A 13071-nucleotide genomic window follows, 5' to 3' on the forward strand; every position below is an offset into this window, starting at 1 on the left:
CCAAAATTTAAACAAATGAAAAGTTATTTACTATCTATACATGGTTTATGGTGTGTATTTTGAATAACGTATATAGTGCACATAATTAAAACATTCCACTCTTAATAAAAGATTGGATTAGGTTAGTAAGGTGGTAATCTAAATCTTGGATTTCATTTGTCAATTGCTTCACAGTACATTTTGTAAACTGGCAATTCTGTACAATACAGAAAAGATTATAATAAAAGGGCACTGGACATAGATATAGGATGGTATCCTGTAGGAAGTAATTGGTTTTTTTTGTCTGCATCACGAGAATATGCAAAGTTTTATTGTATTATTTAGATCAATATTTTTTAATGTTGAACTAATTCTGAAAAATTTGAGTATCTTTGGCAGTGATAAATGTAACTTTCATGTTATCCACACTAATTAATTACTTCTATTCCATGGTATTTGTGGAAAGATAGTGACTGGTTTGGCCTAAATCAGTTTGACAAGATGTTTGGGATGGAAGAAACTGACATACCATTGGGCAGGTATGAAAAGGAAAACAAACTAGTTCTGAAATCACAGTCTGGCACAGCACTCTAGTTTTATAGCATATTTACTTGCACAGGGATTCTCATTCCTATTGGACTGAGAATTTGAAAGTTTCTTTTTCATTGTCCTTTGTGAAAAGATGGTAAACGAAGAGTGAATTTAACATTACATTTATATTGGTGTCGCCTTTGATTCTGAATGAATCAGATAACAAATATAATTAGTACAAAATCTGTTTCATTGTCAGCCGAAAAGAAGATGGAACCTAATTCCCACAGTTATGTTCATTTGTGTCACAATTTTTGCTTAAAAAAAGCATTCCAATCCCTTCTATGCCATTTCTAGGATTTGAAGCTGAACCTTTCTGAAGTGGTTGTTCCTAAAGAAGTTTCAAAAGTCTAAGTCCTCTGTTTTCATGATCTGAAAAAAATTATCCAAGAATACAAAAGTGATTGTAGTTAGGAAGAAGGCTGATGGACTGGATGAGAATGTTTGAGGGAAGGGTTATGAAGATTTTGCATGAAAAGGAGCCAACCCATTTTATATCCATTCCCTTAGGATTATTTCATCACCATTTTCATTCCATTCCCTCCTCCATCCCATTTTCCTTAACTTGTATATTTTGAGAAGCTCTTTCTCAAAATGTGAAAAGAATATGGGACACATTTCAATATTGGCTGATCCTACAGTTTAACAAAATCTCAATAAATTAGTGTCACTACTACTGATAGTAAAGCAACACATGCCTTTATATATAAAGAATATTCACCATAAGTAAAGACTGAGAAATCAGATTAACTGTAAAAAGAATATTTATGAAAATTGCATCTACTTGTAAGCACAATACATAATTTTTACCTTTATAGAAAGAAAAAATATTTACTATTTGATTTACCTTCTAGTAATTTGTCTCAGTTACTTGAATAAAATTGTGATTACTTGTGATAAAATATCAGAATCTAAGAATGCAATGCCTATCATAATTTGTGGGAAGAAACTTAACTTTAGAAGATATGCATGGCATTTGTCAAGCTTCACATTGCTGAAAAGTCTGAATTAACATCAATGGAATTAACTACTGCAAAAATGATGCAAAGAGTTTGTAATTATTTTGGTTGGCTTGAACAGTTTTCGTAAAGCCAGAAAATACTGAAATTGCTCAATCAGGTAGCCTTTGCAAATGAAACAGTTAACATCTCTTTCCATGGCTGCTGCATGAGCTGCCAAATATTTTCAGCATGTTATTTATACTTGATTCTTGGCATCTGTAATTACGATTTTCATTTATTGTAGCTTTTTTTAAAAAATGGACTTAAATGCTCGAGGGGTGACATTTATGACTGTTCTCAACATTTTTATTGGAATCATGGCTTGAATACTATCACTGAGGACTCATTTCTGTGGATAGAACATGGAACAGTACAGCACAAGAACAGGCTCTTCAGCCCACAATGTCTGTGTCGAACATGATGCCAAGACCATCCCTTATCTACTTGCACATGATCCATATCCCTCCATTCCCTGCATATCAGTATGCCTATCCAAAAGACACTTAAATGTCACGGTTGATATTACTCAACCACCAACCCCAGCAGTGCATTCCTGGCACTTAACAGCCTTGGTGTGTAAAAAAAAAAAGTTGCCCCTCTCACCTTAAAACTATGTCTTCTAGTATTTGATTTTTCTATCCTGGGAAAAAGGTTTTGACCGTCTACCTTATGCCTCCCGTAATTTTATATCAAGCCTCCTGCAACATCCGCATTCCAGAGAAATCAATCCAAGTGTGTCCAACCACTCCCAGCAGCTAATGCTCCCTAATCCAGGCATCATTCTGGTAAACCACCTCTGCACCCTTTCCAAAGCTAACATGGCGATCCTGTAATGGGCGAGCAGAACTGCACGCAATTCTCCAAATGCAACCTAACCAAAGTCTTATAAAGCTACATTGTGACTTCCTGACTCTTTCCTCAATGCCCCAACCTATGAATTCAAGGAAACCACATGCCTTCTTTACCACTTTATTTAGATTTGGTGCCACTTTCAGGGAAATATGAATTTTGACCCCAAGATTCATTTGTACATCAATGCTGTTAAGGGTCAACTATTAATTGTTTTCTTTCCCATTGCATTTAATCTTCCAAAGTGCAACACCTCACTTGCTCGAATTAAACTCCATCTGCCATTTCTCTGCCCATTTGTAAATTTCTCCACCAAGGTTGTAAATTTGGTCAAAAAGAAAAAGGAAGCACATGCAAGGTTTAAGAGGATGCAATCGGACAGGGCCTTTGAGGAATACAAAAAAAGGAGTAAAGGACTTAAGCAGGCAATTAAAAGGGCCAAAGGGGGCCATGGCAAGGGTCTGTGCTAAGTTGGATTTAAAAAAATCCCAAATCTTTTTGTACCTACATTTTTTTTAAAAACAAGAAGATACGAGGGCGAAGGTAGGGCCGCTCAAGAATAAAGGAGGGAATTTATGCTTGGGGTCTGGGGATGTTGGTGAGGTTTTAAATGAGTGTTTTACATCTGGTTTCACCAAGAAGGAGAGCAAGCAGAACAGTGAGATCAGTGTGTTTAGAATGGTTGTATGCAAGGGTGGTGTGAGATTTCAAAGGAGGTGGTGTTGGGGCTCTTGAAGAGCATTAATGTGGATAAATCCCTGGGGTCTGATGGGATTTATCCTTGGGTATTGAGAGTGGAAAGAGAAGACATTGCGGGTTCCTTGACAAAGATCTTTACATCTTCTCCAGCCATAGGCGAGGTCCTGGGGTAATGGAGAGTAACTAATGTTGCTTCTTTATTTAAGAAGGGAAGGGAAGACAATCCAGGGAATTATAAACCTCGTATCAGCATAAGGAAACTATGGGAGAGGATTCTTTGGTATAGGGTTTACTTCCATTTGGAAGAGATTGTGTTAATTGCACTCTCTCAGTATGGTTTTGTACACAGCAGGTCATGTCTTACTAACTTGATTAGGAAAGTAACTGCAGATGCTGGTACAAATCGAAGGTACCACAAAAGGCTGGAGTAACTCAGTGGGTCAGGCAGCATCTCTGGAGAGAAGGAATGGGTGACGTTTCTGGTCAAGACCCTTCTTCAGACTGATGCCAGGGGGGCGGGACAAAAAAAGAGGAAGTTGGAGACAGGAAGACAGTGGGAGAACTGAGAAGGGGGAGGGGAAGAGAGGGACAGAGGAGCTATCTAAAGTTAGAGAAGTCAATGTTCATACCACTGGGGTGTAAGCTGCCCAAACGAAATATGAGATGCTGTTCCTCCAATTTGCGGTGGGCCTCACTATGATACTGGAGGAGTCCCATGACAGAAAGGTCAGACTGGGAGTGTGAGGGGGAGTTGAAGTGCTGAGCCACCAGGAGATCAGGTTGGTTAAGGTGGACTGAGCGAAGGTGTTGAGTGAAATGATCGCCGAGCCTGCGTTTGGTCTCGCCGATGTAGAGAAGTTGACATCTGGAACAGCGGATACAATAGATGAGGTTGGAGGAGGTGCAGGTGAACCTCTGCCTCACCTGAAAAGACTGGGTCCTTGGATGGAGTCGAGGGGGGCGGTAAAGGGACTGGTGTTGCATCTCCTGTGGTTGCAGGGGAAAGTGCCTGAGGAGGGGGTGGTTTGGGTGGGAAGGGACAAGTGGACCAGGGCGTTACGGAGGGAACTGTCTCTGCGGAAAGGAGAGGAGATGGGAAGATGTGGCCAGTAGTGGGATCCTGTTGGAGGTGACGGAAATGGTGGAGGATAATTTGTTGTATACGCTGGCTGATGGGGCGGAAGGTGAGGACAAGGGGGACTCTATCCTTGTTACGAATGGGGGGAGGGGAAGCAAGAGTGGAGCTGCGGGATATAGAGGAGGCCTAGTGAGAGCCTCGTCTATATTGGAAGAAGGGAAGCCCCATTTCCTAAAGAATGAGGACATCTCTGATGCCCCAGTGTGAAACACCCCATCCTGGACGCAGATGCGGCGGAGACGGAGGAATTGGGAGTAGGGGATAGACTTTTTGCAGGAGACGGTGGGAAGAAGTGTAGTCCAGATAGCTGTGGGAGTCAGGGGGTTTGTAGTAGATGTCGGTCACTAGTCGGTCTCCCGTGATGGAGATGGTGAGATCCAGAAACGGTAGGGAGATGTCGGAGATGGTCCAAGTACATTTATGTGCAGGATGGAAATTAGTGGTGAAACTTGATTATGTTTTCTGGGGAGGTGACGAAGATGATTGATGAGGGTAGGGTGGCGGACATTGTCTACATGAATTTTAATATGGCATTTAGACAATAGACAATAGGTGAAGGAGTAGGACATTCGGCCCTTCGAGCCAACACCACCATTCAATGTGATCATGGCTCTTCATTCTCAATCAGTACTCCGTTCCTGCCTTCTCCCCATACCCCCTGACTCCGCTATCCTTAAGAGCTCTATCTAGCTCTCTCTTGAATGCATTCAGAGAATTGGCCTCCACTGTCTCCTGAGGCAGAGAATTCCACATATTTACAACTCTTTGACTGAAAAAGTTTTTCCTTATCTCTGTTCTAAATGGCCTACCCCTTACTCTTAAACTGTGGCCCCTGATTCTAGACTCCCCCAACATTGAGAACATGTTTCCTGCCTCTAACGTGTCCAACCCCTTAATAATCTTATATGTTTCGAGAAGATCCCCTCTCATCCTTCTAAATTCCAGTGTATACAAGTCTAGCCGCTCCAGTCTTTCAACATAGGACAGTCCTGCCATTCTGGGAATTAATCTAGTAAACCTATGCTGCACTCCCTCAATAGCAAGAATATCCTTCGTCAAATTTGGAAATTTGCTCAAGTCCCCCACGGTAGGCTAATCCAGAAGATTTTTAAAAAAACACAGACCTTGAAATTTCATGGTCCAGGATCACTTAAAGTGGAGGAATGGTATTTGGAATGGTATTTCAATATATACAGTCCTTGGCCACACCTATGGTGGAAAATCACATCTGCAAACCACTGTTTTCATTAGAAACTCCATCTTCATTTTTTTGGAAGAGTGTATCTCCCTGGTTTGCCTCGGAATTAATAAAGCAGAGTCGTTTTTGATCCCATGGGATTGAGGAGGCAAATGGCTGTTTAGGAGGTACAGGGTTTTTGAGGGAGGATTGAAGGCATTTAAAGTTGTAGGAAGGAATGAGATAACAAAAACTTTCAGTAGCGATGAGAGATTTGATGTTCAAGAGGAGTGACTAAGTTATGGGTGACATAGATCAGGTTGCAAGGGAAAAATGAGCAACAGAATTTTGAATAGGCTGAAATTCACAGACCATGGACCAGAGAACATTGGCATGACTGGGTCTGGAGGTGGAGGTCACATCTTCGTGCAAGTTCAAATAAAATGCTGAGTTTGAGAACAGTCTTGTTCAATTTGAGACTCTGAGAAGGGTATTTTATTTTTGGCAGGAGCTGAAAATGATCTCTTTAGTTTTCTCAGTGTTTTACTCTGGGGAAATTGACGCTCATCCATCACAGGATGTTATACAGTCTGTCAGCATTGAACCAGTAAAAGAGCTTCTGATGTTTGTGAAAGATTATCAAAAGGCATCGTGAAGGTGATGTACAGGAATGAATGAATGAATGAATAAGTTTATTGGCCAAGTATGCATGTACAAGGAATGTGCCTTGGTGCTCCGCTCACAAATGACAACACAAACATACAGTTAACAATTAAGAATAAAGCATAACCACATCAAAACAATAAGGATACAACATTACGGTCTAAACATGTGGGTGACAATAAACCAGAGCAAAAAAGAGACTACAGATTTTGGTTATTGAGTAGAACTATCACTCGTGGAAAAAAAGCTGTTTTTATGTCTGGCTGTGGCTGCTTTGACAGTCCAAAGTCGCCTTCCAGAGGGAAGTGCTTCGGAGAGTTTGTGGCCAGGGTGAGAGGGGTCAGAGATCTTGCCCGCTTGCTTCCTGGCCCTTGCAGTGTACAGTTTGTCAATGGGGGGAAGGTTGCAGCCAACAACCTTCTTGGCTGTGCGAACGATCCGTTGCAGCCTCCGGATGTCGTGCTGGGTGGCTGAGCCAAACCAGACCATGATAGAGAAGTGAGGACGGACTCATTGATAGCAGTATAGAATTGGATCATCATTGCCTGTGGCAGATTGTGTTTCTTCAGTTGCCGCAGGAAGTACATCCTCTGTTGGGCCTTTTTGACTGTGGAGTCGATGGTGGCCCCCCATTTAAGGTTCATGGAGATGATGGTTCCAAGGAACTTAAATGACTCCACAGATGTGACTGTGGTGTTGTTGATGGTGAGTGAGGGGAGGGGGATCTCTTCAAAAGTCTACAATTAGTTCCACTGTCTTGAGAGCATTGAGCTCCAGGTTGTTGCGATGGCACCAGGACGCCAGCTGTGTCACATCCCCTCTGTAGGCAGATTCTTCCCCATCCTGGATCAGTCCAATCAGGGTAGTGTCATCCGCAAACTTGAGGAGCTTGACAGAGGAGTCTGTGGAGGTGCTGTCGTTGGTGTAGAGAGAGTAAAGGAGAGGGGAGAGTACGCAGCCTTGCGGAGCTCCTATGCTGAGGGTCTGCGGGTCCGAGATGTGCTTTCCCACAGCAGAAGTAGTTAAGTATGAATATTTGAGGGTTTCAAGTTAATATTAAGAGTCAAAGTGAACATTTTGGTAAACATATTTTGGCTGTGGTCAATTAAGTTTGTGCAGCCACATTGGCAGACATGCAGTGAATTGTTGGAAGAGGATGCTGCTATTAAGAGGTCGAAGGGAGGTGCAGAGGGAAAAATGTACCATTTTTATCGTCTTTTGTTTAGCATGTCTCAGTGTTTTACAACTTGAAGTATTTTAAAGTTTAATCTCTGATGTAAGGCAGAAAAAACAATGACTAATTTCTGCACAGCAAGGTGATAACTTGCTACCACAGCATTAAATGTAAGTCTGGCTAGAACCAGGAAGAACTCTTGTTCAATAAAATAATTATATTTTACATGAGAGACTAAATGATTAATACATCAACAACAAGATTATATCTCCCAACATCACTGGCTCTGCACGGCGTGGCGTTGAAGCCTTTGTAGTGGAAATTGAATCCATTATCTCCAGACTTTGGGGGGAAGGGGTTGTTTAGTGCTACCAATTGGCCTCATTTGGCACAGATAAGAAGTTGGGTGTGAATTATAATTAAACTCGGATAACCTGCTGTTGAACAATTCGAAAATCCTGCGGAATCATTTGGCTCACTAGGTAATGTTGCCATGCTCCCTCTGTGACCAAAACGTGGATTCCCAGGCACTTTTTACTTGCCCCAGTTCCACAGCTCTGTTGTCACTGGCGGTGGGCTCCATTTACCACACCCATGCCCCTTCATTTGGTTCACTGCATAATTTAGTATCAATCTGTTTAGAAACATTTTTTTATTAAGATTGTAGAGGTATAAATGGAAACATCTGGAAAAACAGCAAAGTTTCCATGAAATTGCATTATAAGTTGGATTGTACTTTGTAGGTAATGGAGTGGGTTATTATTTCAAGAATGATGTGGTAATAAACTGGTGTTGCATCTCCAGCGGTTGCAGGGGAAAGTACCTGGGTAGGGGCTGGTTTGGGTGGGAAGGAGAGAGTTAACCAGGGAGTCGTGGAAGGAACGGTCTCAGCGGAAAGGGAAGATGCGGCTAGTGGTGGTATCCCATTTGAGCTGGCGAAAACGTCGGAGGATTATGTGCTGTATGCGACGGCTGATGGGGTGGAAGGTGAGGATTGGGGGACTCTGTCCATGTTGCGACTGGGGGGAGCAAGACCAGAGCTGTGGGATATCAAGGAAACCCAATCAGGGCCTCATCTATGATGGAAGACAGGAACCCCCGTTCCCTAAAGAATGAGGACATCTCCAATGTCCTGGTATGGAACACCTCATCTTGGGCGCAGATGCGGCATAGACGGAGGAATTGGGAGTAGGAGATGGAATCTTTACAGGAAGCAGGGTGGGAAGAAGTGTAGTCTAGATAGCTATGGGAGTCAGTGGGTTTATAATAGATGTCAGTCGATAGTCTGTCTCCTGTGATGGAGATGGTGAGATCAAGAAATGGTAGGGAGATGTCGGAGATGGTCCGTGAACTTGAGTGCAGGATGGAAATTACTGGTAAAGTTAATGAAGTCAGTGAGTTCTGCATGGGGGCAGAAGGTAGCACCGGTGCAGTCGTCAATGTAGCGGAGGTAGAGTTTGGGGATAGGGTCAATATAAGCCTGGAACAGGATTGGTTGACATATCTACAAAGAGGCAGGCATAGCAGGGGCCCGTACGAGTGCCCATAGCTTTGCCTTGGATTTGGAGGAAGTGGGAGGAGTCGAAGGAGAAGCTGTTAAAAGTAAGGACCAGCTCAGCTAGGTGGAGGAGAGTATTGATAGAGGGAAATTGGCTTGTTCAATATACTGACTTAATACTTTCAGTCAGTAAATAAAATATAAAATTTTGATTTGGCTGTCATAATTAGATCTAAAAATGGAAATAAAGCATGAAGTCTTCACTTATTCCAGGAAAGTTTGGCAGAATATGATCCCATTTGCATTATAAAATTATTTGAATCGGAGGAGCTCTACAAGTCAGGCAGCATTTGCAGAAGAAAATGAGCAGATGACGTATTGGGTCAGAGCCCTTCAGTCTCCATTTTAAAATCTGTCTGAAGAAGGGTCCTCATTGAAATGATAGCTGTCCATGTTCCTCCACAGTTACTGCCTGACCTGTTGAGTTCTTCAAGCACTTTATTTTTCTCCCAAGATTCCAGAATCTGTAGTCCCTTGTGTCATCATGGTCTCGCCATGTTGTGCAAAGAAACTAATCAAAAATATTGATTGGATTGGTATTCTATCTTGTATAGTTATTGTGCAAGGATTAGAATTAGCTACTTATATAAACTGCTTGTCTTGCCGAATCATGGATAAGATTAAATGGGTGGTCATTTATACTAGTGCAAGTTAACTTAAAAATTGAGAGTACAGCAGGTGCCTTTTTTTTATACTGGCGATGGAGCGTGATGGTTGCCCAGATTATTTCTTAAGAAAAATGAATGAAAAACTAAAAAGGCATGGTCCTTCTATGGTTGATTGATACTTGCATGTTGCGTTCCCATTTGAGTACTACTTTGGGTGTTCTTCCTTTTCTTCGGCATTCCTCCAGCCAGACATTCATGATGGTTTTTAAATAAAATCTGTTTTAACCAGATGGATGTTTCTCTTCTGATCATCTTTAGTTAATTTCACTGCTGCATGGAGCAGTTTGCAATTCTGCCTGGTGTGCCAGCTGCAGGTAGCATGTGCTTAAAATAAGGATACTGAAAGCAGATGAGAGATAGAACATAGAAAAGGTACAGCACAGGAACAGGCCCTTTGGCCCACAGTGTGCTGAATATGATGCCAAAAATACAAAAAATTATGTTTTCAAAAACACAATTGTACCAGTGATCAAGTTGGCAGAGCTGTTTGGTTTGAAATGTATAGCAGAAACAAAAAGTGCTTTCTTCTTCTAATAGTCATTACAAGAAGAATTTATATTTGTGTAGCATCTTTAATGTGGTTTATTCCAAAAAATCCTGAATTATGCATTCAAATTAATGTCAAACATAACTTGACACAGCCGCATAAGCAAATATTGGCAGAAATAACCAGAATTATGGTCAAAATAATGTATTGAGGAAAGCCAAAAAAAAATGTGGAGGAAGGGAATTTCTAGCCAGAAAAAACTTTTCATTTATTTTAAAAGTACATTTATTTTAAAAGTTCACTTTTTTTTCTCAAAGCAACATATATGTAGAGGTAAAGGCTTTGTTATTTGAAAATCAGCCTGGGATTTTTTTTAAATTGAAGCCATTGCTTAATTGGAAGCGGATATAGCCGATATAGTCTAGTGAATACAGAGACGTTGAATGAATAGATCTTGGTTCAAGTTAGGAAATGACAACAGAATCTTGAGTGAATGAAAAGGGGAGCCTAAATTAAAGTGAGTTGAAATGAATCAAACTGGTAGTGTCAAAAGCATGGATTAGGCAATTGAATTATGTTGATGTGGAATTGGTTGATATTATGGATTGGAAATAAGCAGTCATTGCACATGTGGTTTTGATTTAATCTCTGGTGAAATACAACATTAAGGTTGTGCATAATCTGGTTTAGGTTTGTACCAATGCCAGGGAAGTCAAGAGTGTTTTATTGTCATATGTCCCAGATAGAACAATGAAATTCTTACTTGCAGCAGCACAACAGAATATGTAAACATAGTACACTGGAAACAATATAATAAATGAGAAAAAAAACTGCTGATAGTGGAGAAATTCAGAATTGGTGACCAGAAAGTCTGAAGAAGGGTCTCGACCCGAAATGTTACCCATTCCTTCTCTCCTGAGATGCTGCCTGACCTGCTGAGTTACTCCAGCATTTTGTGAATAAATACCTTCGAGAAAGAATGGTATTGTCAGTGTACAGTTGGAAACTGATGCTGTGTTTCACTAAGAGAGGAGCACATGGATGAGAAAAGGGTAAACTCTAGGCAGCATGCAGGATGTTGTAGAGAACCCAATGAAGGGGATTTTTTGAGGTGATATTGGACAGAAGAATAGAACTTGTAAACGTCCCAGAGATGGGAATTAATTTCAAATTGAGTTTTGGCCTGAATTAAATTAGCAGATAATAGGATCAGATTGACCTCTTAATTACAATAATGTGCACAAACATTACACATTGGTGAAGAGATCACTAAAAAAACATTTGGAACAATTAACAAACATAGAAACTATTTCCATGGAAATCTTCAGTTCCTATCCTCCTCCTTCCCTCCTCTGTTACCACTCCTACCCTAGATCACGGGATTGTTTACAATACTAAGTGTCACATTGCTTGTTCTATAGTTGGTCAGAAATTTCTGCATAATTTTGCATAATTTCCCCCTACATTGTATTTCCTCCTCAACCTTTTTTCATTTGGCACCTCTTATGCACTTTACATGAATTTGGATTATCTCGGTTTAAAAATGTTCACTCAAGTAAAATCCTAATTGAATCTGTTGCACATTTCTTAAAGTTGCTAATTGTACTATTGTACCTTAATTCTGTTTGATTACAAATTACAAGTACTGGCCCTTTTTCTGAGGGAGAAATTAATGAAAGCATCTTGATGGGATTTTAAAAGTGGTGTTATATGCCAGGCAGAGATTTTGGCTAATACTTGGCAAATTCTATGCAAGGATACTACACTAATTTAAGTAAATGCAGTGATTTTAAACATTGAACATTTCTTTTAAATCTGTTATATTCTTCAGCAACTGTAGTTGGGAAGATCAGACCAAAAACAAATCTTTTATACAAGTTCTCTTAAGGAACCACAAACAGTGCACCAAAATATAGTTTTAAATGATCTGCTGTTACACTTTTGGATTGAAGTTCAGAGGTTTCCAAGGTATTGGCTGCCTGTAACTGTACCCTTTTTTAAAATTGTATTTCTCCCAAAACATTTTGAACTACACCATTAATGAAAAACAGGGGAATACGGTAGGCTAAGATTATGGGGCCTCTTTCTATTTGGCTACTTGCCAGATAACCTCATCATAAAATTAACATGTTGAACCTGAAGTAACCCTTGAGTATGTGATTGCATTTACTTCAGGCTGGTTAAAAATCACTCTAAACAAATTGGAATGCTGAAATGGTCAGGAACTGTAAAAACTTAAATTTAGAAATATGACTGCTGCACAATAAAGAAGCTTGCTCTAAATGAAATTTGGGGCATTATTTTTAGAGATAGTCTACCTATTTGGAAAATATTCAGCTATCAGAGTATACTTGATAGTTTTGTAGTAGTTTAATATAGTAGTTTAGTCAGCCTGCTATGTACAGCAATTTCCCTGATATATTGAAAAGACAATTGAATGCTAATCGATTGCTTGGCAAGTTTGGGCCAGAGCTGTCTGCTTTGAATAATGCTATCAGATCCATTGGGATTGTCTTGTCTTTTTGCCTTTTTTTAAACACCCATGCTCTGTTTTTGGAGAAAAGATAATATAAGTTCATTAAAAGTATAATTCACTATTTATTTTGGATGTGATGCTGATCTCAAATGAATTTCTAAAAGTAACAGTCGCATTGTTAATATTAGATCATTATCTAGGCAGCCTTGTTGCAAAGTTTTCTGTTTTGTTTCTTAACTGCTTTCTGCAAGCAGTTGATTTGTGTTCTACTTCTTCCTCCTCTCCCCCCCAACCCCCGTATGATCTAGCCAAGATTTTGTTACACCACAACTAAAATGTCCCGATGGAAATGTGCCCAGTACATTTCTGTAAGCCTACCCTACCCTGTGTGCCTGGAATTTATCTGAGTTCCTTTCCTGGAGCATTGTACGTTTAGCTGGGCTCTCTCTGTTGGTGTTGCTCGGGGTGGGAGGGGGTAATGTACTTTCATGATCTCAATGTAGATTTGACATTGCTATTAGTTTTTAAATGAATTCCCTTTAATATTACATTTGGGTGGGAGAAAATAAATTTCATTAAGAGCTTAAGAGCTGTTGACTTAAGATAATTTT

General features: G+C 40.3%; 1 protein-coding gene across 1 annotated transcript in view; it reads left to right on the forward strand.

The window, feature by feature from the left end:
* rab11fip2 (RAB11 family interacting protein 2 (class I)) overlaps positions 1-13071 on the forward strand; it is a 56893-nt gene that overhangs the window by 993 nt on the left and 42829 nt on the right. The window lies entirely within an intron of this gene.

This window comes from Rhinoraja longicauda, chromosome 16 (assembly GCF_053455715.1).
Source record: "Rhinoraja longicauda isolate Sanriku21f chromosome 16, sRhiLon1.1, whole genome shotgun sequence".
Taxonomy (NCBI): Eukaryota; Metazoa; Chordata; class Chondrichthyes; order Rajiformes; family Arhynchobatidae; genus Rhinoraja; species Rhinoraja longicauda.